Source organism: Rhincodon typus, chromosome 1 (assembly GCF_021869965.1).
Source record: "Rhincodon typus isolate 14 chromosome 1, sRhiTyp1.1, whole genome shotgun sequence".
NCBI lineage: Eukaryota > Metazoa > Chordata > Chondrichthyes > Orectolobiformes > Rhincodontidae > Rhincodon > Rhincodon typus.
The window spans coordinates 48,847,719-48,871,551 of NC_063332.1; the positions used below are offsets into that span (position 1 = coordinate 48,847,719).

The window sequence follows — 23,833 nt, forward strand, 5'->3', positions numbered from 1 at the left end:
CAGTGTGGCTAGAAATGGCACTAATTTGGTTGCCCACATCTTCTTCAGTGCTATTGCTGGAATTTTGTGATAGCCATAGCCTTTGCAGAATCCAGTGCCATTAGCTATTTCTTGATATCATGTTGAGTGAATAAAATTGGCTGAAGACTGGGATCTGTGAAGCCATAAAGCTCAGGAAGATCCTGTGAGAGATCATCCACTTGAAGCTTCTGGCCGAAGATGGTTGGAAATGTTTCAGCCTTCTATTTTGCAATGAGGTGCTGGACATCCACATCATTAAGGATGGTGAGTGTAGTGTTCAATTGTTCTGTTTTTAATTTTGTGAGGCTGTTTAATGTTGAATCTCATTGTGCTTGCTTAACATATTTGTGGAGCATCTTCTGCTGAGGTGAATAACTGCACAGCACCATTCATGATGCCATTTGTCATTTTACTATCCTCCATGTGCCTATCCAAGAGTTGCTTAAAAATCTTTAAAATATCTGATTCCACTACCACTGCCGGCAGCGCATTCCACACACCCACCACTCTGTGTGAAGAACCTACCTCTGACATCTGCCCTATACCTTCCTGCAATCACCTTAAAATTATGCCTCCTCGTAGTAGTCATTTCTGCCCTGGGGAAATATCTCTGACTATCCACTCTATCTATGCCTCTCATCATCTTGTACACCTCTATCAAGTCACCTGTCATCCTTCTTCGCTCCAATGAGAAAAGCCCTAGCTTCCTCAACCTTTCCTCATAAGACCTGCCCTCCAGACCAGGCAGCATCGTGGTAAATCTCCTCTGCACCCTCTCTAAAGCTTCCACATCTTTCCTTTAATGAGGTGACCAGCGCTGAATACAATATTCCAAGTGTGGTCTAACTAGAGTTTTATAGAGCTGCAGCATAACCTCATAGCTCTTAAACTCAATTCTCTGTTTATTGTGTGCTTCCTCTGCTGTTTGGTGTTTAAGCAGCCTTATTTTGTACCTACAATCAGGGGATCATGTTTGTAATTGAATCATCCATATATCAGATGCATTTACATGTATGTTTTGCTTTTATAGTTTTAATGGTTACTATTTGTTCCTTAGACCACTGATTTTCCAGTCCATTTGATATTGAGAAATCGAAGGTAAATGATTGAAAGCAAAGTGTAGGGAGGAATTATGACATAGTGGAAATTTTTCATTTTTTTAAAAGTCATTATTAAAATGTGGGCATTGTGGTGTAGGCCAGCAATTATTGCCCTAGAGAAGGTGGTTTACAGACCTTGGGCTGTAGGGACACTCTCAGTGCTATTAGGAAGGGACTCAGACTTTAATGCAGAGACTTCATTTTATTGCAATACTTGAACGTGATCACCTTGATGAAGTGTCGCTTTAGCAAGAACAGAAGTATATTTTTTGAAATGAATTCATACACAAGGGTAATTTACAAAGTTTTACTTTTGGTGAAAAACGTTGTTCATTTCCCAATAGATTATCAGAAACCACAATGAATCTTAGTTTTGAGCTAATTTGGCTTAAATTCTAGTGATTGCTTAACGGGCTTTGGAATCATTCAAAGCAGTAGCTAATATGCTATGCAATTTGGCTTCAGTTTTAGGTTTAGCTTTAGCTCCCCCAGATTGCCTAATTCTATGATTGCCTTGCTGGTGAAGTGCAAGCAGGCATGTTCTTTGACATGCTTGGCAATATTATCTGAAGGCAGGAAGGATTTGGGAATAATGGGCAAGGATAAAAAATATGCACAACTTACCTCTTCCATCTTGCAATACAAAGGCGATACACAGAGTTATTATAACTTTCTGAATTATATTACAGCAGCTTCCAATTAACCAGTGAGGCATGAAAAAGATGGTTCAAAACATTGCAAAACAAAAGTGGGCCAGAAGCCGTGTGATATTCATGCAACCAAAAAGAGGATGTTTCAATTCTTCTGTAATACCATTTTTTTCGAGATACTTATCATGCCCATCGTTAAGAATATATTTGTCTAACTAATCAGACCAGCACGGTTTTAAATGACTGCTCAATGGGTTTGACAGACTTGTGGAAAGCTCAGGAAACATCACTGGTGCTTGGAATTCCTGTAGGCCTTTCTCCCAGTTGTCCGCTGTAACTGGCGGAAAGTTTATGGGATTTGCATCTTTTCTCTAAAGTTTCTGGCCCATCTTTACTAATGTTATGGTGGGTCCTCTGCAAAAATTTGATCCTCAACTGGTTTTACACAAATTGAAATCATCTTGAGGGCCTGACTAGGGACTACACACAAAACAAAGAGCAGCTTCTAGCACTGAGACTACAGCTTGATTGTGTAAAATACAGGCATCAACATGAGCCAACTGACAGGTTACCTGATTGGTGTGGCCATAACCGAAAAAAATTGGAGCTCCCCTAATTCCCACACACACACTCCCACCACTAAAGTCTGCCAATCTGTATTCCTGCTGGGTGCTGATTAAAACAAAGCATTAAAATCCTTACTCGCACTGGATCGTAAAAACAGGATGTATAGAATTATGTTTTACTTCTTGGAAAATTAAGATTGATATCCTTGCTGAAACACATCAGCCATGATTGAATGGCAGACCAGATGTGAAGGGCCGAATGGCTGAGTTTTGCTCTTATGTTCTTATGTCTAATGCTCTCATAGTCTTATGACATTACTGATGAAATAGTTGTGGTACCCACTTCCAGCCCATCTTCATTTTCATGCCAAAAGATTTAAGCCAGAAACATTTATATTTTGGGATTGACTTAATTCAGTGACACTGAACCATCGAACAGTTGTATTCTAAATTTCTTTGACTTTCCAAAGTGTAGCCCTTTTTACTTCTGTGTTTGTGTTAGTGGGGACAGATTTTGTTTTGGTTTCTTTATGTAATCGAGATCAATTGCAATAGTGCTCAGAATAACCATGGAGACAGGCTTATGATTTATTCCAGATGTGCTCGCAATCCAGCTAGAGATAGAGCACACCGAATTGATCAGCCAACAGGAAACACATTTGTAGGACAGGATATGGGATGTCAGGCCTGTATGTAAGTGTCATATTTATCACCCTGGCTAAGAACAGACAGGAGTGAGCTTCACAGATGAGGTTATTGTTCTTGTCTGACATTAGCCAACACAGCCACAACCAACGATTCCCGGGCCAGGTAATAAGCATTATCATTATGACTCTGTTTAATAGATGCAGTTGGAACATTCGGGTAGAACCTATTTTATAGATGTAATTATAGCAGATTTTTGAACAGACAATGAGTTAGGAAACCAGCACTACCTCCAGAAACATGCCAAATGTCAGATTAATTTATTATTAAAAGTAGTCAGCGGATGTTATGAAGTTTTCACAAAGTCTTCTTCATACTAATCAGCATAGCTGTAGTCACTCAGCCACTCAGTGTAAGTCAGGAGGCAACCATAATGTTATTGAAAAGGATAATCACCGGCTCTCATTTCAAATCCTGAAACATTTGGGGGAACATGCTGTTCATATTTTACAGTGTTTGTTTTGGCTTTTTAAACCATTTTAAAGCACTTGTACTGGTTGAACAATCTTCTAAACCCTTATGGGAATTCTGTTAATGAAAATCACAACAGGCAGACCTATTCTTGTAACTGCTCTTATGAAAACTGGCCTATACTATCACTATGATGTCTGTTCACAATCTTCAAATCTGCTGTTAGTTCGCCGGCTCCACATGGGGACACTTCTGTTAATTCCATTCTGGCTAAAGGGAGAAGAGTTGGAGTAAAAAGGGGAAACAGCAAAGGAACTGCAGCTGCAACATGAAAACCAAATAGAAGGGGATATCTTCCTAGGAATCAGATAGTAAAGAACCTGAATGACATGTCCATCCCTCTCCTGGCATGGCATAGTTGCCTGTGCTTCTCGAGGGTGGTTCACACAGGCAAGTAGCAAGACCTGAGTCGTGCTACCATAGTGTGGGTCCCAATTCCTTTATATTTGTTCACATGTTGTGAGTGCTTTAGCTAGGCTATCATTCACTGCCACTCTCTAATATCCTTGGAAAAGGTGGTGGTGAACCACCTTCTTGAAATTTGATTCAGTGACAGTGAAGGAAAGGTGATGTAATTCCAAGTCAGGATTTTGTGGAGGGGAGTAGTGGTTTTCCCATATGTCTGTTACTCTCGTCCTTTTGAGTGGTAGAGGCCATGTGATTGGAAAGTTTTGTTGAAGGAGGGATGGTGAGTTGCCACAGTTCTTTGTTTATGGTTTCTCTCCAGCTTCAACAAGAAATATTATTCACTCCAGTCTGCAGACCATGCTTGTACTAAGTGTATGACTAATGCTTTGTTTGCTAATACTTGCATAATTTTTCCATGAACAACTACAGCAGCAGGACTAAATGATCAAGTTCTCAAAGAATGGTGTTTCCTCCAATCTAGTGCCTTACTAACTATAACAGTTTTAACTTCTAGGCTCCTTCTAAAGAGACGATTGCTTTCTTGAGTTGTAACTAAATTGCTCCCATTTGATTAAAGTATAAATGGTATGTGATCGTCAGTTCTGTCTCATGTTGATCCACCTATATGGCAATTGCTATAAAACATTTACATATTTCTCCTTCTCTGTCCTTCTCTGTACAGAAGCTGTGTGATAGACAGCATAAGAGGACAAGGACAATCTGCTGAAAACATGATTATACTCATGAGGACCTTCAGCAAGATAAAGGAGGGAGATTATGTATCAATATAGAGAATGATGAAAAATAAGTCAGTTGAGCTTGACACTGACAGATTGTCACTGTCTGCCTGGTCTATGCCATGTTACAAAGTTATCCCATTGACTCTTATGGCTTGGAGTACACATTGAAAGGTTCTGCAGGAAGCTTTAAGGAAGTAAACCAAGATATGATGGAATCTTTAAAAGAATTGCATACCAATTTTCATAACTGAAGATGATGCAAGATTGTCAATATTACAGACAAATAAGCTACCAAAACTGATTCATTGGAATTTAATGCGGAAAAATATTTTGGCTAGGATTAAGACTCTTAAAGCAGATTGGATTCCAAAGTATAAGAAGAAATTAGGGATATATTACACAAAACAATACCTCATATATTTCACAATGAGTCCACATGCTGGATTTGTTCCCCTGAGCTGGTGGGAGGCCCAGATTGTGCCAATATTTAAGAAGACTAATAAATCATGCACTTGGAATTGTAAACTGGTTAGTTTGTTGTCAATTTGTAGATTAGTTGTTGGAAACCTGATTAAGGATGTGTAGTCTATCCAATTAGAAGGTGTAACACTTAAAGAATTCAAACAAGTATTTTTAGAAAGGGTGTTCCTGTCACATTAAATTACTTGCAATTTTAAGAGGTGAAAAAGTTGAAGCATCGCCCAGAATTTTGTGTTTCAATTTCCAGAAGCCTTTGATAACTGAACAGGCAGAAAGCTATTAAGTAAGCTGTCAACCTGTGAGATCAGTGAATAGAGAACTGGTTATAGGTTTGAAAGCAGAGGCAAGTAATTAATGGAAGGAGCTCTGCATGGGTTCTAGTAACCCATGGAGTCCCTTAGGCGTCCTTGTTTGGTTTAATTCAACATCGTCTTTAACTATGATTTAGATGAAGCATTGGTGATGAATTCTCAAATTTAATTATCACACCAGGTTGCCTGTCAAATTAGGTATGTGGATATCTCTTTGAAATTCATTTGAAAAATGGCATTTGTGTGACAGATGCCCCTCAGTGCAAATAAATACAGGAGAGGCATTTGGGGCAGGCTAGTTCCAAACGTGTGCAGTATTCTTGGTTACTTGTTCATGAAGTGAAAGAGCTGAGAGCCATAGTTGTCAAAACACTGAAGGACCAAACCTATGTTACAAAGATATAGGTAAAGTAACGAGGATGTGAGACTTTATACTTAGGACAGTTCAATATAAAACTAGAAACATAAATACTTAACTTTAAGAGCTTGAATTCACCTGTAACCTTTCATGACTTCAGGTCATCCGACAGTGCTCCACAGCCAATTAATTAACTCTTTGAAGAGTTGTCTCTGTGGAAATATAAAGAAGAATGCCTGCCATGGCAAGGTTCTTCAATGAAAGCAGCAATGAAAGAAATGAGCAGGTGATTTAATGTTGATTGAGAGACAAATAATAACTGAAACGCTGCAAAAACTCAACTGTCCTTCGTCAGCTCATAACGTGGACTCTCAGTCAACCCCCAGGGTCTAAAATTAATGCCTTATTTTATAATCCCTATAAGGACCATTAACTTTTAAAGAGACATTTAAATACTTTGGTGATTAACTGGAAGAAATTATGTCACTGGACTTCACAAAAAGACCTTTGTTGTACATAACACAGGGAACGCTACTAATTTAACAAAATAACTTTGTCAAAACTTTGGACTTCTTTATTCTACCCAAGTGTTTCATTGCATATTTTGAGATCTTGAGTATTTATTCACTCTCCCATTTAAGAGTTCAAACAAAATATGATACAACTCATTGGAATTCAACTTTAACTTCTCCTCAGTGTTCCAACTACCCTCTCAGGTATGAAACTTAGTGGGAAACTTTCCATTCAACACTCTGTAGCCATTTTTAAAAACAAAATGTCTGTGGAGATTTTTTTTAGCGCAAGGTAGGACTTCATTGCAGGCATGCCCAGTGACTTTAAAAAAAGTCAGGAACAACCTCGGTGCTTAATGTTTTTGTGCTCCTGTACAGCTGTTAGTCACACATGCTGCTTTTCAGCTCCTAGTAGACCCTCTCTCTCTTTCTGCCTCCACAACATAACTGCTTATTTTCACTGTTAGAGTTAAAGTTCTTTGTCTCACTCCAAACTTGGCAAATCATTTAGCCAAGTCCTTTTCCTTAGTGAGGTCCGACTCCAAAGATCCCATCTGGATTTTGTGTATTAAGTGATCAATTTTAATATTATTTGCTTAAGGTATATGTCTGGCTAACATTTATAGGCTCAACTTTCCCCTCCCTGAGGTGGTGAGAATAGTGACGAGCATGATGATTTAATCAAGTGAGAGTCTAATGCTCAAGTTCTTTTGACTGAAACTGTCACAATGGAGTCCTCTCTCCTTAGATGGTGAGTTCAGGTTCTCATCATCGGGTGGTGAAAGTCTACTTGCATTTATTTACATCTCACCAATTATACAACATGCTATACTGGCTTCCCCTTCACAAACAGTCTCTCAGTTGAGAAATTTAACACTTCCAAAACTTACTGAAAAAAACAAGTAGGTGTCTGTCAAGTTGAGTTCTCTACATTGAGTTCAGGTGAGTTTCCAACTGTGCTGGCCTACTCTTCACTTTAGATGGAACCACAGCAGGTCAATGAGTGTGATGTCTCCCTCGCCATCTGTCCATGCAACTGGGCAACAGAAATGCAATGGCCTCAGCAGATCGTGTAGATTGCCATTAGGCCGGGTCAGGCAGCAATGGTTCTCTGAGAGGTAAGGTTTGCAGACAGGGGCAGCCAGCATTCTCTGGTTTGGAACTAAAAAATTTGCAGTGGGAAAGGCAGGAAGCTTACGACAGTGAAGCATAAATATAACAGTCAGGGAGCGAGGGATCTATGATACAGGAGTAAGGCAATGTCAGAGGTGCAGCATATGGCAGCAGCTTGTGTAGCAAACATTCTGCAAATGCTCAAAGTGAATGGCAATATGTAGAACTCCAAAGGGAGAAATGTATATTGGGAAGAGGGTGGGGTCCTGATTGTCAAGGGGTATCACCACAGACCAGGGACAAGGCCATTTCTGGTCTGGGAAGTTGGCCATGATCTAATTAGTCCAAATCAAGTGTGGGTTTCTCTGCCATTACACTCCAGGGATTGGAAATCTGGAAAACTAAAAGTAATCCAGAGATAGCAAGAACTGCAGATGCTGGAGTCAGAGATAACAAGGTGTGGAGCTGGAGGAACACAGCAGGCCAGGCAGCATCAGAGGAGCAGGAAAGTTGACGTTTCGGGTCGGGACCCTTCAGAAATGTTTTCTGAACTGGGGCCACTTGGATTGTGAGACAATAAGTGACATGATGAATAGGAGCAATTCATGAACCTGCACGTTATTGACACAAGTGCACAGTTAGAAGCTTACCATGCTGATCTGAAAATCTGCTGCACAACAAGATCTCAATGTGGAAGAATGGTGCCTCCAAGCTGGAGGTGTAAATGTCAAGGGGATGTTGTTCAGCATTGAAATGTGAGATTGCCTCTGTGGGTCAATCATCATCTACTATTTAATCTGGAAGACAACATTCCTTAGAGCATCTAATTCTGGAATGGCCTCATGATCTAACTGTTACCATTGTATTGTGCCCACTGTTTGCCACTTTCTGATCTCTGACATTAACAAGACTTGATGGAAGAAGACACTCTTGGTGACAAGAACTGTAAGGCAACACATTACAGCTGTCACATCGTCAAACACAACATAAACCGCTAGCACCTGCTAAGGGGTTTGGAGAGATGGGTTTGGAATTGAATGACTCCTCGTGGCTAACTAATGACAAGGAAATATTGGTATTTTATTGGGACACAATGAGGTAAGGAAACGTCACTCTAAATTCTTTATTAGCTATTAAATTTGTTCATTGTGCTGAATAATACTACTGTTTGTGAGGGAATAACGTTCAGCTTCATCGTGAAAGATGTCAGGTGTCATGTGTGCCTTTAAGAACACTTCTGTATGTATCTACTTCTGTCCCTGATCTGCTTCAAATTAGGAAAGAAAGGGCGAGGTAAATCCAGCTGTTCTTCTGGTGGAGCTGCTAATCTGAAGAAATAGGCACAGAAAACAGCAGAGGGAACATCTTCTGCAGGGCCAACAAAAACAGCAGTCACCACCACCAGCTGGTACCCAGCATCCAGAGGGAGAACCTCAAGATCCATTCAGGAGATGGATTGCTCTGGCATGGAACCATGTTTACAGACTACAGACTGCAGCTTTCTGTAAATGACCGAAGCTCAATGCAGAAGAACCGTGTACCATCATATCACACCTACACCAGCTGCTGTTTGAGGAGTTAGACTCACAAGGAGCAGGTGGCAAACCATTCCTGGTCCCCTCAGTGTTGCAGCTGCCCTTAATTGATTTTGCAAACAGGTCATTGAGGACTAACTTGGGATCTCTGAGGTGTTTTACAGTTCGCTACACATTCACGTATCCCGGACGTGACTAATGTAATAGAGCCCACCTCTTCACACTGCTCCCCCTCAATGTGGCCAGTCAAGCTGGGAGGGCATTAGGACATTTGTAATTTCTGCAGGTGCAGAATGCAATCTCATGTACCTAGATAGCTCTGACAGGGCCTTATCACCAACCTGCAGGACATGCCTACAGAAAACGAAGATAGGCTCCCGTTCATATATATCTTTTTACTCTTTTTATTCTTAAATTAAGCAAAATGGTGCCAGATTGTGGTGAAAATTGAAGCTTCTCACTGTATTATACTGTGTTATTCACTGTAAATTGCAAGTGACAATAAATCTTTCAAATTCAAAAGTATTCCAAAGTGCTCAGTCCATACAAGGATGGTTGTTGGCAAGCCCATTAAAACCTGGCTCAGGACACATCAATAAATTCCTCAGACTGCTGCAGAGCAAAGGCACAATGTTGACAATACTTTGACCAAGGTCAGAACGGAACAGGTGATAGGCATTCAGAAGGGGAGGGGGTGGCATAGTGGCTCAGTGGTTAGCACTGCTGCCTCACAGTGCCAGGGACCCAGGTTCAATTCCACCTTTAGGTGACTGTCTGTCCATGTTAAGTTTGAACATTCTTCCTGTGCCTGCATGGGTTTCCTCTGGGTCTTCCAGTTTCCTCCCACAGTCCAAAGATGTGCAGGTTAGGTGGATTGGCCATGCTAAATTGCCTATAGTATGTAGGCTAGGTGGATTAGCTACAGGAAATGTAGGCATACCAGGAGGGAATAAAGATTTGGGTCTGGGTGGGATGCTCCTCAGAAGGCTGGTGTGGACTTGATGGGCTGAATGGCCTGCTTCTATGCTGTATGGATTCTAAGATGAGGTTATGATACCTGAGGAAATGAGGTGGTGAGATACAGCACAGGTATCCCACCAATGATAAGACTGCCAGAATGATCCTCCTGAGTATTCCTAGAGAACTATTAGATTTCCAGACAAGACAACTATTGTTTCTACTTTTTTCCCTGCAAATCTAACATTATGGAATAAATGCAGACTACACTTTTAAACTGCAGTTACCCCAGGTCTGTTTTAATTGGAGTCACTTCAGGTCTGTTTTATCAGTTTCTGCATCAGATGTTTCTATTTATCCTACTTTCTAAAAGTTAATATTATACTGTTAAAATGCATGAGTTATCAAATTATATATACATAACACCTACACAAAAGACTGAGAAGGACAGTCTTAGTACTGCACTGAAACTTGACCCTGGGTCATGTTTTTAGAGGTGGGGCTTGATGCCATGTTTTGACTCCGAGGTCAGAATATTTTCTTTTCAATCTTTGATCTCTGGAATATATATCCGAAACACGCGATAAGAAAGAATGCTAAAAAAGAGTCACTGACAAGGCGTGTATTTATTACTCACGCCTAGCTGTCCTTGAGAAAAAGGTGATTGCTACAATCCCAAGCCTCATTATGGATTCTTGGCTGAGTGCTCAACCATTACTTTGTTAAAATCCCTGAGATCTTGCTTTATTGACGTATCTAACTGTTTAATCCCTGCTATTGATTTAGCATTTTTTTAATCACAAGGTTAAGAGGTTTCAAATGCCTGCAATTTCAGCTATTGAAACTTTAAAGGGTCCAAATGATTGACACTTTTATTGAACTTTAGTTGAATGGTGCTTTTTTTAACATTCTGGAAATTTTCAATGAATGACTATTTTTTATAAGCCTTTTTTGATATGTCCTGCTGCCAGTATAGGGTTAATTGTTTTAACATGGTGTATAATGGATAAATGGGCATCTAAGTGCCAATACCTAGCAGAGGCATGAAGAGACATGAGGTTGTATGCATGAGGTTGGGGATGGTATATGAGGGCCCATGGGATTGGCTGGAGGGGCATACTTGATTTGGGGGCATAAGTGGCTCTGGTAATTGTTTCAGAAATGAGGACTCTAAGGCCTGTTTTTTTTTCTAAGTGGGATCAAGTCTCACAGAACTGAACCTTTTAAGCAGCCCACCTCCACACTTTTTTTCATTTAAATTTTCCAAAAGCCCTTACTAACATTTGGTGCCTGACGGTGCATAGTCATAGGTAGATATGCAGTAACGTATGTTATCCTCTGTGTGTATTACGGTGAAATTTCAGCATAGACATACGCCTTTTAGTGCCACAGGCCTCTGCAAATGTGTATGCTCCACATGAACCTGCTCCCAGTCTACTTCATACAAGCCTACCAGCGTATCCTTTTGTTAATTTCTCTGTCATCTGTGCTTTTGTCTCAATTTATCATTGTAATTCCACATTTTAATTTCTCTGTGGGTAAAGAATGTCTGTCTTGAGTTTGTTGAACTTGAAAAACCAATGTTGGCTGCTCCATAAGAAATCAAAGGAGAAATTTCCTGAAACCAGGAGGAAATCAGCCAACCAGTGCTTTTGCCATTATCCCCCATCCATCCTCCACCCGCCTCCTTAACTTGTGAGATTGACGTTCTGCCTACCATCAACCAAGCTCCACATATTAGCCTTCTCCACGCATGAACTGACCAATTTCCTGCTCTCTCCTAACAGAAAAGCTGCCACCTACACTCATTCGATGCTTCAACCCAAATATGGTGCAAGTCTCCTGACAACAATTTTAGGCAGTTGTTCCACTGAATACACTCCAGTTGAAATCATCTCTCTCAAGCATCTGGCTCATCACAGTTACCTACATGTATGGCTGCACTCAGTGATCTAAAGATACTGCTTCTGCATTTATTATAGGCGCAGGACTCCCCAACAGGGAGCTGTCAGTCTAACCTGTTTGGAAAACACAGAGGAGGATTTTGATTCCTGAAGATCAATGGCTCATACCGCATCCATTGCAGGGAAATTTTACAATGACTCACCAGCCTCTTATGTGTTTAATTACCAGATCAAACAATATGAGCTCCTTTCTCACAGAAAATCTAACATCGTTCTCAGCTGGAGTTCCCTCAAGGAACGAGGATCTCCATTTTGAACCCAGATGAAAATCATTCCTGTTTCCTGATATATAATTCAGACTGTCAAAGAAAATCCTCTGAAGAAGGATCACTGGACTTGAAACATTAACTCTGCTTTCTCTCCACAGATGCTGCCAGACCTGCAGTTCCAGTAATTTCTGTTTTTGTTTCTGATTCAGCATCTGCAGTTCTTTTGGTTTTTATTTAAACAAGGAAACATTAGTTATTATTTTACCTAATGCAGCGAAAATTATAATTAACCTCTGCCCCACATTTTGTCACAAAAGAACGAGCATTTCAATTTGCTGTTGAGAATGCCTGTGCTAAAATGTTAACAACTACAAATAATGTGAAAATGTCCTGCAAATGGACAAAAATACTCAAACAGCATCAGATGTATCAAAAAGCTTAACGGGAATAAAATTACATTACAAACATGCTGAATATTTGACAAAAGATGTTCTATCTTGTGAGGAAATATTTGTTCAATGATTAAATTATAACATTGATGTAAAAATTAGAATGCAATAATTAGGACACAAATATATGTAACACTACCAGATGATACTTATTGTGTGGTTTATTGGCAGTGCTTCTATAGCTGAATGAGAAGGTTGTGGGCTCAGAACTTACTTGAGTGATTATGTAATGTAGGCTAAAGCTGAAGTACAGTACTGAGACAGTGCTCTACACTGTCAGAGGTACCATTTTTGGACATGTTAAATGAGGCTTTGTCTAGCATTTCAAGCTGATGGAATTATCATTTGAAGTGCAGCAGAGGAGACTCCCTGGTGATTATTATTCCTGAGGAAGCAGTAAAAACAAGTATTGAAACTGATGGAAATACTCAACAGGTCAGACAGCAATTGTGGAAAGAGAAACCGAGTTAAAACTTTCCACCTATGACCTCTCATCAGAATGGAGAAAAGTTGGAAACAGAATAAAAACAGAAAAATCTAGAAGTCCTTAGCTGGTCAGACAGTGTGTATGGAGAGAGAAATTGACCTAACAGGAATTAATTTTCTGGACATTCTGGGGATAAGTCTGGCAAAATGGTGGGTGAAGACATCAGGAAAATGACATATTGCTAGCAGTAGGAAGGATGGCAGCTTGATCACCTGCTGGGAGGCCAGTTATGAGCCATTCCTGTCTCTGTAGACATTTACGATGAAGGAAGATGGGAGGCACAGTAATAATTGGACAAAAGGACCTATTTCTGGGCCAATATCCAAAGTGATGCTCTGAAGAATACTGTTCTGCAGTGGATATGCATATAAAAGTAGATGTTAGTATATCGTCACTTTATAACATGTTCCAAAAGAACCACTCTTTTACTGTAGTGATTATAACCAGGTCAGTCAGGTGGATCTCAGAATATGAGTTCCCTGATTGGACCAGATTAACAGCCCCAATCAGGGAGCCCTGGCTAACTGTTAATCTGGTCCAATCAGGGAGTCCTGGCTGACAGATAAGAACAGGAAATTCAGAGTTTCTGGTCACTCTGAGAGCTGGCTCTGAGGGAGCTGGATCAGTGGGGCGGCACGGTAGCTCAGTGGTTAGCACTGTTGCCTCACAGCACCAGGGACACGGGTTCAATTGCACCCTCAGGTGACTGTCTTTGTGGAGTTTGCAAGTTCTCCCTGTGTCTGCGTGGGTTTCCTCTGGGTGCTTCGGTTTCCTCCTACAGTCCAAAGATGTGCAGGCCACGTGGATTGGCCATGCTAAATTGCCCAAGGTGTTCAGTAATGTTTAGCTTAGGTGGGGTTAGACATGGGAAATGCAGGGGTAGGAGAATGGTTCTGGGTGGGATGCTCTTCAGAGGGACGGTCTGGTCTTGTTGGGCTGAATGGCCTGATTCCACACAATAGGGATTGTATGATATTCTATGATAGTGTCAAGGACTCTTTACGTGTAAGTAAAGGGTGATTTGGTGACAGGATATCAGCCTCTGGAGTTATTTCTTTTACTGGGCATGCCATTAGCATTTCTGTGTAACATTTACACCACACAAATGCCAGGCTATGACGGTCACCAATAGGAGGCAATCTAAACACCACCCCTTGACGTTCAATGGTGTTACCATCACTGAATCCCCAACTATCAACATCCTGGTGTTACCATCAGCCAAAAACTCAGCTGGACTCACCACATAAACAATGTTTACAAAAGCAGGTTCAAGGCTAGGAATATTGTAGTGAGTAACTTACCTCCTGACTCCCCGAAGCCTGTCCACCATCTACAAGGCTCAAATCAGGAGTGTAATGGAATACTCCCCATTTGCCTGGATGAATGCAGCCTCAACGACACTCAAGAAGCTTGACATGATCTGGGATGAAGTAGCCCGCTTGATTGGCACTACATTGACAAGCATCCACTCCCTCCACCGAATCTCAGTAGCAGCAGTGTGTACTATCTACAAGATGCACTGCAGAAATTCACCAAAGATCCTCAGACAGCACCTTCCAAAGTCATGGACTTGCATCTAGAAGGAAAAGGACAGCAGGTATGTGGGAACACCCACCACCTGCAACTTACCTTCAAAACCATTCAGCATCCTGACTTGGAAATATATTGCTGTTCCTTCATTGTCGCTGGGTCAAAATCCTGGAATTCCCTCCCTAATGGCACTGTGGGTCAACCCACAGCAGGTGGACTGTAGCAGTTCAAGAAGGCAGCTCACCACCACCTTAAGAAGGGCAATTAGGGATGGGCAAGAAAGGCAACAACACCCCCAACCCACCAGTAAATAAAGAAAAAATTTCTGAGGCTATCAAATGCAATCACTCCTACAAATAAGAGAGAAGTATCTTCTGTAGTCAGCAATTTTTCTTGTTTTGGCTCTGATTTCTGTACATCTGCAGGCGATTTGCACCCCCAACCCAGGCCAAACTAGCCCTCGAGACGTGTCCCTAAAAAATTCTTTAACTTATGAATGCTCTCGAAGGTCGGAAAAACAATATGGTAAAATGTTGTAAAATGTAAAAGAGAAATCATAGTGTGGATTTTTCTTTAATTGCAATCATTGATAGTGCAATATGTCTTGCATTATATTTTATACAGAATTGCAATTACACAAATGTTATATTTAATGGTTTAGTAACGATCATTTAACCAACTTCTTAACCCATCTCTAGTTTAAATGAAGATACCTAAAGTCAATGCTGTTTAATTTTTTTACTATTAATAATACTTTATTTATCCTTGTACTTTAGAAACTTTTCAGAAAACAAGCAGTTGCTTAACCTTTAGGTACTTTAAGGCAGAGATTGTTACCAGGGAGAATAATATTCTGTTGTTGTAGGGGATCTGTTTCACAAATTGTGAAACATACAAGGCTATAAAGAGTAGTTTAGTTGGGGTGATGAGTAAATTTGGTGCTGAAAATGCAACAGGATCAGTCATTTTCCATTCTACCTGGAAACGAAAGGTACACTGTGCTCATCTTTTATTGAGCAATTTGCTAATTGCAGCAATTCCTTGCATTCATATTGTATCCTGAACTAAAACAGTCCATTTTGCATAATTTTGTCCTGTTACAAGTCATTTTGTAGCATGGAAACAGAAAAGCAGCACTCTAAATGTCATTTTTGTTACCGGTTCTAAACTACTGGCGTCATAAATTCAGCCATAATCAGATAAATTGCTTTTAGAGTGCTACATATTCTACAACACTATTCTTGATAAAGTCAAAAAACATGTATCTGGAACACGTCTTTTAAAAACTGGTGGATAATGTTTATCAACCTGATCCCCTTTAGATGATCTATGCTTTAGATGGTCTCTGTTTTTCATATTCCTGTAACTGTTATTGAATCATGCTAAATCATATGCCTCAAACACTGTTAGCTGTTACGTTTGCACTCACTTCCCTCTGGAACTGTAGAAAAATCACAACATGCATTGAATTTCCTGATTGAACCTTAATGCGGGTTTTGTTTTCCAGACCTGGAAAATAAATTTTGCAGTAGAGAATATTTTCTTGGCATCACTAGGTAATTAAGTGAAGAAGTTTAGACAATTTTCCCATGGTTTTTGCAGCTTCCTGGGGAAGTAATGTTGTATGTTTGGAAAGGCCTCTGAGGAAATTAGTTCCCAATACTACGTGTACCTTAATAGAATAAAATAGCCTAGATTTAGTAGATCTTCAACAGGGACCACTTACGTGGTAAGATCTCTTCCACCAGAACTAAGAAGGTTTAAAAAGTTTTGATAAACTAATGATGGCAGATTATTTTTACTGACCACTGACATGGTAAGATGAGGGACAACTTTCATTTCAATTAAATTCTAAAGACTTTACATTTCATTCAATTACAAACATAGTTAAAGAGATAATGCAAAGGGATCTTTTTTGATATAGACTGGTGATGAATACCCTAGTGCACACTGAAGTAGAACTGATGGGTAGAATTTAATGTCCCATGCACTGGAAATAAATTTGGAAACATGAGGTTGCTATTTGATCAGTAGGAGAGTGTGGAGGGAGGACACAGTCACTTTCCTACTAACCAAACAAGATCAAGCCAACCAGGTTGAAGGTTGGATTTGTGGCCTGGAAGTCAATTGAAGCAGTCGAGAAGCCACTTAAAATGTCATTTAAGTGGATTATCACACTACACTCGATCTAATGATCTCTGCCTTTCACACAAGCACAATGTGTACGCAATATTGTCAGGAGAGAGGAGTTGGCAATTATATTTATGTTAACCAATTCGTTCAATAACAATAGAGATTTTACACATTTTTGACTTTACATAAATGTACAAATTTACTGGGTATTGTGAAACTCACCAGTGAAACACAGTATCTATTGAATCAATCTCAGAGAAAGTCAGAGAAGGTAACAATAAAGATACCTTCTACTCATGCCTGTCCCTTACCTGCAAGTGGGAAATGGTTTGTTCATAATACTTTTGCTAAGTGGTTACTTTCCACACTCAGGAGATTTGTTCTATTACATTACGATGGGTGCTGGAACTTGGCTGAGGAGCAAGATGATCAGTAGCTCCTGCACGTCTTTGACCTGTAGCGGTGTGCCACAGAGGTCAGCAGAGATGAGACCAATAGAGATTGGCGAAACTTACAAAAGTCACTCCACGTGCCATGACCACAACTGTGTTCCCAGCATGCTCTTTGAACTGTAAACTAAGACAATTCATTTAGTCTGCTTTTAATTTGTATGATTCATGTTAAAACAGACCTGGAGCCAAGCTTTCGTTCAAATAGGTGGAAGATTAGGTTATCACCAGTTATAATTGAGATTTCTTTAGGGACACGGAGATACCTGTAATTTCTTAACAATAAATATATTCAGACTAAAACATGTACAGATGAGACAAAAAGAATACTTTATAAGAAGAAAGCCCTGGAAAGTCTCTGTGGGATATCTTTGAGGCCTGAAGCTTGAACTCCTTTTGCTGAAGAGAGGAGCTTAACATTTTTAAGCATGATCCATGCTGTGATGGCTTTTGCAGTTGAATAGTTGGTGTTTTCTTGTACAAAGTAGACTCTAGGTGGCAGCAGATTTTGAGAGAGAGAAAATTCCTGGATTTTGGTACTGTGTGGCAATTTCAGCTGCTCAGTTACTTTATGCTAGACCAGCTGTTTTGATATGTCTCTTTTTTTTATACTCTCTGCTTGGAAAGGTGAATGGTTAAAGCTCATCTTTGAGTCATCCTTGGATGGCAAGCTAAGATGGCCTGTATTAGCACTTGATCTATGTAAAAACAAAGTCATGTTCCATGTAAGGTATTCAGGAGACAGCTCATCCCACACATTTGGTTCTAGCATTTGTTCTGGTTAGTGCCAAATTCAAATTGTCATGATGAGTCCCCAAAAATTTATCTCCCAGTCAATAGTCGTTCTCTGCCTGGGCACATCTCCCTGTAATCCGCGTAGAACTTGCAGTTGTATAGTCAGGTGACTTGTAATTGACATGTTTTTGTCCAGTTATGGTCAGATTGAACATTTTACAAAAGCTACTGATTTTCTTAAAGCTTTAGCTATGAAGAGAGCTTGAACAAACTTGTACAAAAATAAAGTTGCTGGAAAAGCCCAGCAGGTCTGGCAGTATCTGTGAAGGGAAAATCAGAGTTAATGTTTTGGGTCCGGTGACCCTTCCTCCGAACTGATGGTAGCTGGCCCCGAAATGTTAACTCAGATTTTTCTTCACAGGTGATGCCAAACCTGCTGAGCTTTTCCAGCAACTTCTGTTTTTGTTCCTGATTTGCAGCATCTACAGTTCTTTCGGTTTTTATTTAGTATTGAACAAACTTGGTTTGTTTTCATTTGAACACCAAAGGATGAGGTCCAACCTGATAGAGGTTTAAAAAATTCTGAGAGGCAAGGATAGTCGGAGTCTTTTTCCCACGGTAGAAATGTCAATTACTAAGGTATTGAGGTGCTTAAAGTAAAAGGGGGGATGTTTAAAGGAGATGTGAGAGGCAAATCTTTTTACACAGAGGGTGGTAAGTGTCTGAAATGTGCTGCCAAAGGAGGTGGTGGAAGCAGATATAATAGCAACATTTAAGAGGCATCTTGACAGATACATGAATATGCAGGCAATAGATGGATATGACTGAATAGAGGCAAGAGGTTATTAATTTAGCACGGCATCATGTGTCACCACCAAAGGTGGGCCAAAATGCCTGTTTCTGTACTGTTCTTTGTTCTTTTCCTAAAATTTACACTGATATGGCAATACACGAAATGGGATCTACAGCAGAGAATCTGTTTCCATGATATATATGAGCACCAGTGTGTCAGCATTTTAGATAGATGTAATGGATATCTTTTAGCCTCCAAGAGGCAGATCTACTGTGCTAGATCTGGTAGCCGTATGCTTTGCAGTGTCTGTTACCAATATTCAGGACCATGCCACAGGATCTCTAAGTTAATGGCCCACAAATGGTTAAAACAGATGAGTGGTAGGCTGTTCATTAGGGTTTTCAACAATATAAATGTTGCCTGGGATGAAACCAGTCAGAATGAGCAGGCACATTTGGGTTTGTGGCTGTGCTTGGCTTTCTAGTAGATACATACATGACATCTTGGCCACAACAACCGGAAGTCTTCATTACTTACAGGGGTTTGCACTGCCTCAATGTGTAGCTGTTGTGGCATCACAATTGGATATTTATGCAGTTGTGCACAAGATTCCCAGTAGCTGCCATAACAATTTTTGTCCAAGCTCCCTAATTCCTTCACACCTGTAAACAGACCAAGGAAGGGCTGTTGGCAACAAGGGATACCCACTTGAAATTCTACTTGTGCAGTGCATCCCAGATGCTTGCATTTTGCCAGGGATGCCCTCAGTAAAGTTCACCCAGGCTCCACCACTAGACCCTTATGACAAGAAAATGAACAATCTACATAACCTCATCCTGTTCAATTGCCACAAACACAAATAAATCCTCCGATCAACTGATGCACACCGTGAGCATTGACCTGCTTCAAAAGAAAGTTACATATAAACTCATTTGTGTAACTTTTTCAAAAGCCTCAACGTGACAGCTTTATCGACTGTGTTGGTTAGAAATATATAACGTGAATGCTGGGTGGTATCAGAGACATACTAGGGTAAAATTCTTTTTAGGGAACACATGCAAGGTAATAGCAAATTGACAGCACATTCTACAAAACTGGATACAGAGCAAGGCATTAATTTTCTATTGTTCCGCTTTTCCCTAACATCCAGGGAAAATGTTGCCTTATTTTGATCCTCATTTCACACCCTATCAATGTACAATCACCTTAATCCTTTGTAATGTGTTAAATCTTTTCCCAGCATAAGTTCTGAGGAAGGGTCTCTGGACCCGAAACGTTAACTCTCCTTCACAGATGCTGCCAGACCTGCTGAGCTTTTCCAGCAACTTTGGTTTTGTTCTCGAAACGGTTACAATCCTGGAAGGCTGGCCAAAATGAATGAATAAAATTTTGGGTTTCTTTTCCAGGCAATTGGACTAATTTTAAGTCCAAGTATTTTAAAACATTGCCATTCTTGACTATAGAAAGAGGCTTATGAAAATTGTAACTTGTTAAGAGGAATAATGTTTAGCATGTTGTTCTATTCGTCTGTTAGCTTCTGCTTTGCTTGTGATGTAATATCACAAATTTGCAACTTGTTTATTGTAAAGAATGTTAAATTCCAGGAAGATCATGAAAAAATTTATTTGTATTTATCCAACAAAGATGCAAAGTGTACATTCAGTAAAGGGTCTAGTGGCATGATGGTAATACCCCCCGCTCTAAGACAGAATAGCTGGGTTCAAATCTCATTTGCCATGGAGGTGTGTCATATGTGTTTAAAATTCATTAATTTTTCTCACAGTTGAGCACTAAATGTTAAGTGATTTATACTTTAGGTGCTGAAGAGTTGTTCATGATGGGATCCTAAGTTGCAACTATGATTAACCCACATTTAAGATGCTACTTGTTAAAACAGTTACCTGAGGCTAATTAAATAGCTGGCTGTCGTTAAAAAATGACTGTGAATACTAATTAAAGAAGTTGCATTGTGTTTGTAAGCTAATCCATCAACTAATGCCTTCTCCTAATAGCAACTCGCTATTGGGGAAAAAAAAATCATGTTTATCTCAAATTCCTTGCTCTATTTAAAAAGATACTCACCATTTCATTTAAAAACAAAATACTACAGGTGCTGAAGATCTGAAAGAAAAACAGAATGCTGGAGAAACTCTGCAGGTCTGGCAGCAGCTGTGAAGAGAGAAACAGAGTTAATGTTTTGAGTCTAGCACTGCTACTTCACAGAACCAGGGACCCAAGTTCGATTCCAGCTCCAGCTGACTGTCTATGTGGAGTTTGCACATTCTCTATGTCTTCATGGGATTCCTCCTGGTGCTCCAGTTTCCTCCCACAGTCCAAAGTTGTGCAGCTTAGGATGATTGGCTATGCTAAATTGCCCATAGTGTTCAGGGATGCACAAGTTAGGTGGATTGGCCATGGGAAATGCAGAGGTGCAGTGATAGGGTAGGATGAATTAGTGTGGGTAGGATGATCTTTGGAGGATTGGAGTAGACTCAACAGGCTGAATGGCCTGCTTCCACACCCTAAGGATTCTATGATTCTACGATTCTATGACTCTTCTGCACTGTAACAGAAGCGTTACAGTACAGAAAATGACTATACATCCTATCTTGTCTGCACTGGCTCTCCAAATGAGCACAAGGCATACAGCCCACTTGTGCTTCTTCAGCTCATCATGCCTGCTCCACCATTCAATGAGGTCGTGGATGAACTGATTATCCTCAACTCCACATTCTTGCCTATTCCTCATAACCCTTGATCCCCTTGTAGATTAAAATGTCTGTACAGTCCTAGTTAATTCAGGGCACCGTTCCCAGCACAGCCTGTCCCACTGGAACAATTCCTTTCTAATTCAGGGCTGATGTCAGTGCTCCATGAACTGAAACTCACACCAATCTTTGAGCCATGTATGTAACATCTTGATTTTATTTACCCAAACCAGTTTGTCTGCAGCTCAGGCAGTAATCTGAGGCTCTGCTTTCTAGTCTGGCTCTTAACAGTTCAAAATCTATCAGCAGAACCTCCTTTCCAGTCCTATCAATGTCATTAATACTAATATGCACGAGGACAACCGAACCCTCCTCTCCCAATCCAAGTTGCTCCCCATTACCAAGGAGATGCCCTTAACCCTGGCATTGAGCTGCCAACACAGCCTTCAGGACTCCTGCTCGCAGCTGTAGAGAACGGTATCTATCTCCCTAATTACATTGTCTATTAATGAAACTATATTCCTATTTCCTCCCCACACTTGAACTGCTCCCAGTACCATGGTGCCATGATCAGTTCTCTCATCCTCCTTGCATCCTCCCTCTTATTCATGCAGCTTGCCAGAACTTTGTAACACTTGGGCAGTTGCAGGAATTGAGGCTTCTCAAATGCAAATGTTTGCCCTTCCTTTCCCTTTGAGGGAATATACCCATTGATTGTGATTGAACCATCTCATTTTCAAAGGTAACCCATTGTCCAGCTGCAGATTTTCCAAAAAAATATTCATTTCTGTTCATCCAGCCTTGTTCTGATCTTGTCCCATTGATCTCCCCAACTAAATATTCCTAGTCTCAATTGTTTTATCCACAATCATCCTAACTGATCATTGTCCCTACTTCCCTACTGATACTTCGTCCATCTTTTTGTAAGAACCAGTTCTAGCAGCATCTCCTTTCTTGTTGGACTTGACACATATTCCTGTAGAAAGTTCTCCTGAACACAATACAAGAACACTTGCCCTTCTCTGTCCTTAACATTATCACAGTTTATATTTGACTAATTATAAAGTTCCCAGTTGTAACTACCTTACAATGTTTGCATCTCTAATTTCTTTGCAGATTTGCTCCTCTACCTCCTTCCCAGTAGTTGATGGGCTGAAGAATATACCAAGTAATGTATGTGCATCTTTCTTGTTCCTTAGTTTGAGCCAAAACAATTTGGTGCTTGAACCCTTTGAAACATCCTCTTTCTCCACCACTGCAATAACTCTATCAAACACCACAATCCCTCTTCCTTTTGTATCACTCCTGAACAGCCTGTATCCAGGGATATTTAACACCCAGTCCTTGAACAGGTCTCCATTATTGCTACAACATCGTAACTCCACATGACAAATCTGTGCCAGCAGCTCCCCAATCATGATTATACTCCATACATTCTCATACATACAATGTAACCTTGATTTTAGAATGCTTTAATTTCTCCTTTACTGACTCCATCTATTAACTTACCAATCCTAGCACTGTCCTTCCCAGTGTTTTGTACAGCCTGATGCTACACTTTAATATTGGTTTCCTTTGCAGAGCTATTTAAAGCCTTCCCAACAGCAGTAGAAAATGGTCCACAAGGAACTCATTTAGTAACCACAATCTAACTGCCTTTTTTAAGTGTTACTTATCTATGGAATAAACTTGCCTCTTCCTATGTCACGGTTATGTGGGAGCATGGAATAATTCCAAACTAGACCACTTTTATTTATTTGCAAAACAATTGCTAGCAATCTAACAACGATACTTACATGAACAAAAAGAATTTGCATTCAACTAGTATTTGAAGCATTGTGTGTATCAATGGTCATTATTCAGGAAACCTTTTTGTCACGTTTGTGTTTGCATTTCTTGAAGGAAAAACATGGGCACAATAACTCAAGAATTCAAGGTTACAATCTTGTTTATCGCTGCTGAAAACACAAACTTGAACATGGCAGAAACAGCTCAGCTGGAAGCATTGTTGAAGCACATTGATCTGCTGGACACGTATATAACTTTCACAAAACTAATGTGTAGAAATTGCAATAGTTGGGTATAGCCCTTCAATAAAGTTAAAATAGTTTTCAACATGAATTTGTTTACTACCTGATGAATAAAAGAATGTGGGTTGGTTTGATTCATCAATTCACACAGGTCTAAGTGTATTTTTTAAATGATGAGAGTTTCTGTCTCTTTTTGGTAATCATTTGTAGAATCCTGCCATCTGCTACGTAAAAAGAAATTCCTCCTCCCTTAACCCTTCTTCAGTAATTCACCAAGGCTCTTTTGAAAGTGACTTCCAAACCCTTGACCAGCTTGAAGGACAAGAGCAGCAGACACATGGAACACCACTGCCTGTAAGCTCCATCTCCAAGATATGCACTGTGCAGATTTGGAATTATATTGTTGCTCCTTCACTATT

At 40.1% G+C, this 23,833-nt stretch overlaps 1 long non-coding RNA gene across 1 annotated transcript; it reads left to right on the forward strand.

Annotated features, from left to right (window-relative positions):
* Positions 1-3,058: 3,058 nt before the first annotated feature.
* On the forward strand, positions 3,059-23,525 carry LOC125484494. The gene is made up of 3 exons (XR_007263333.1): positions 3,059-3,147; positions 22,501-22,557; positions 23,287-23,525. It is a non-coding gene; the product is annotated as an uncharacterized LOC125484494 (long non-coding RNA).
* Positions 23,526-23,833: the final 308 nt, after the last annotated feature.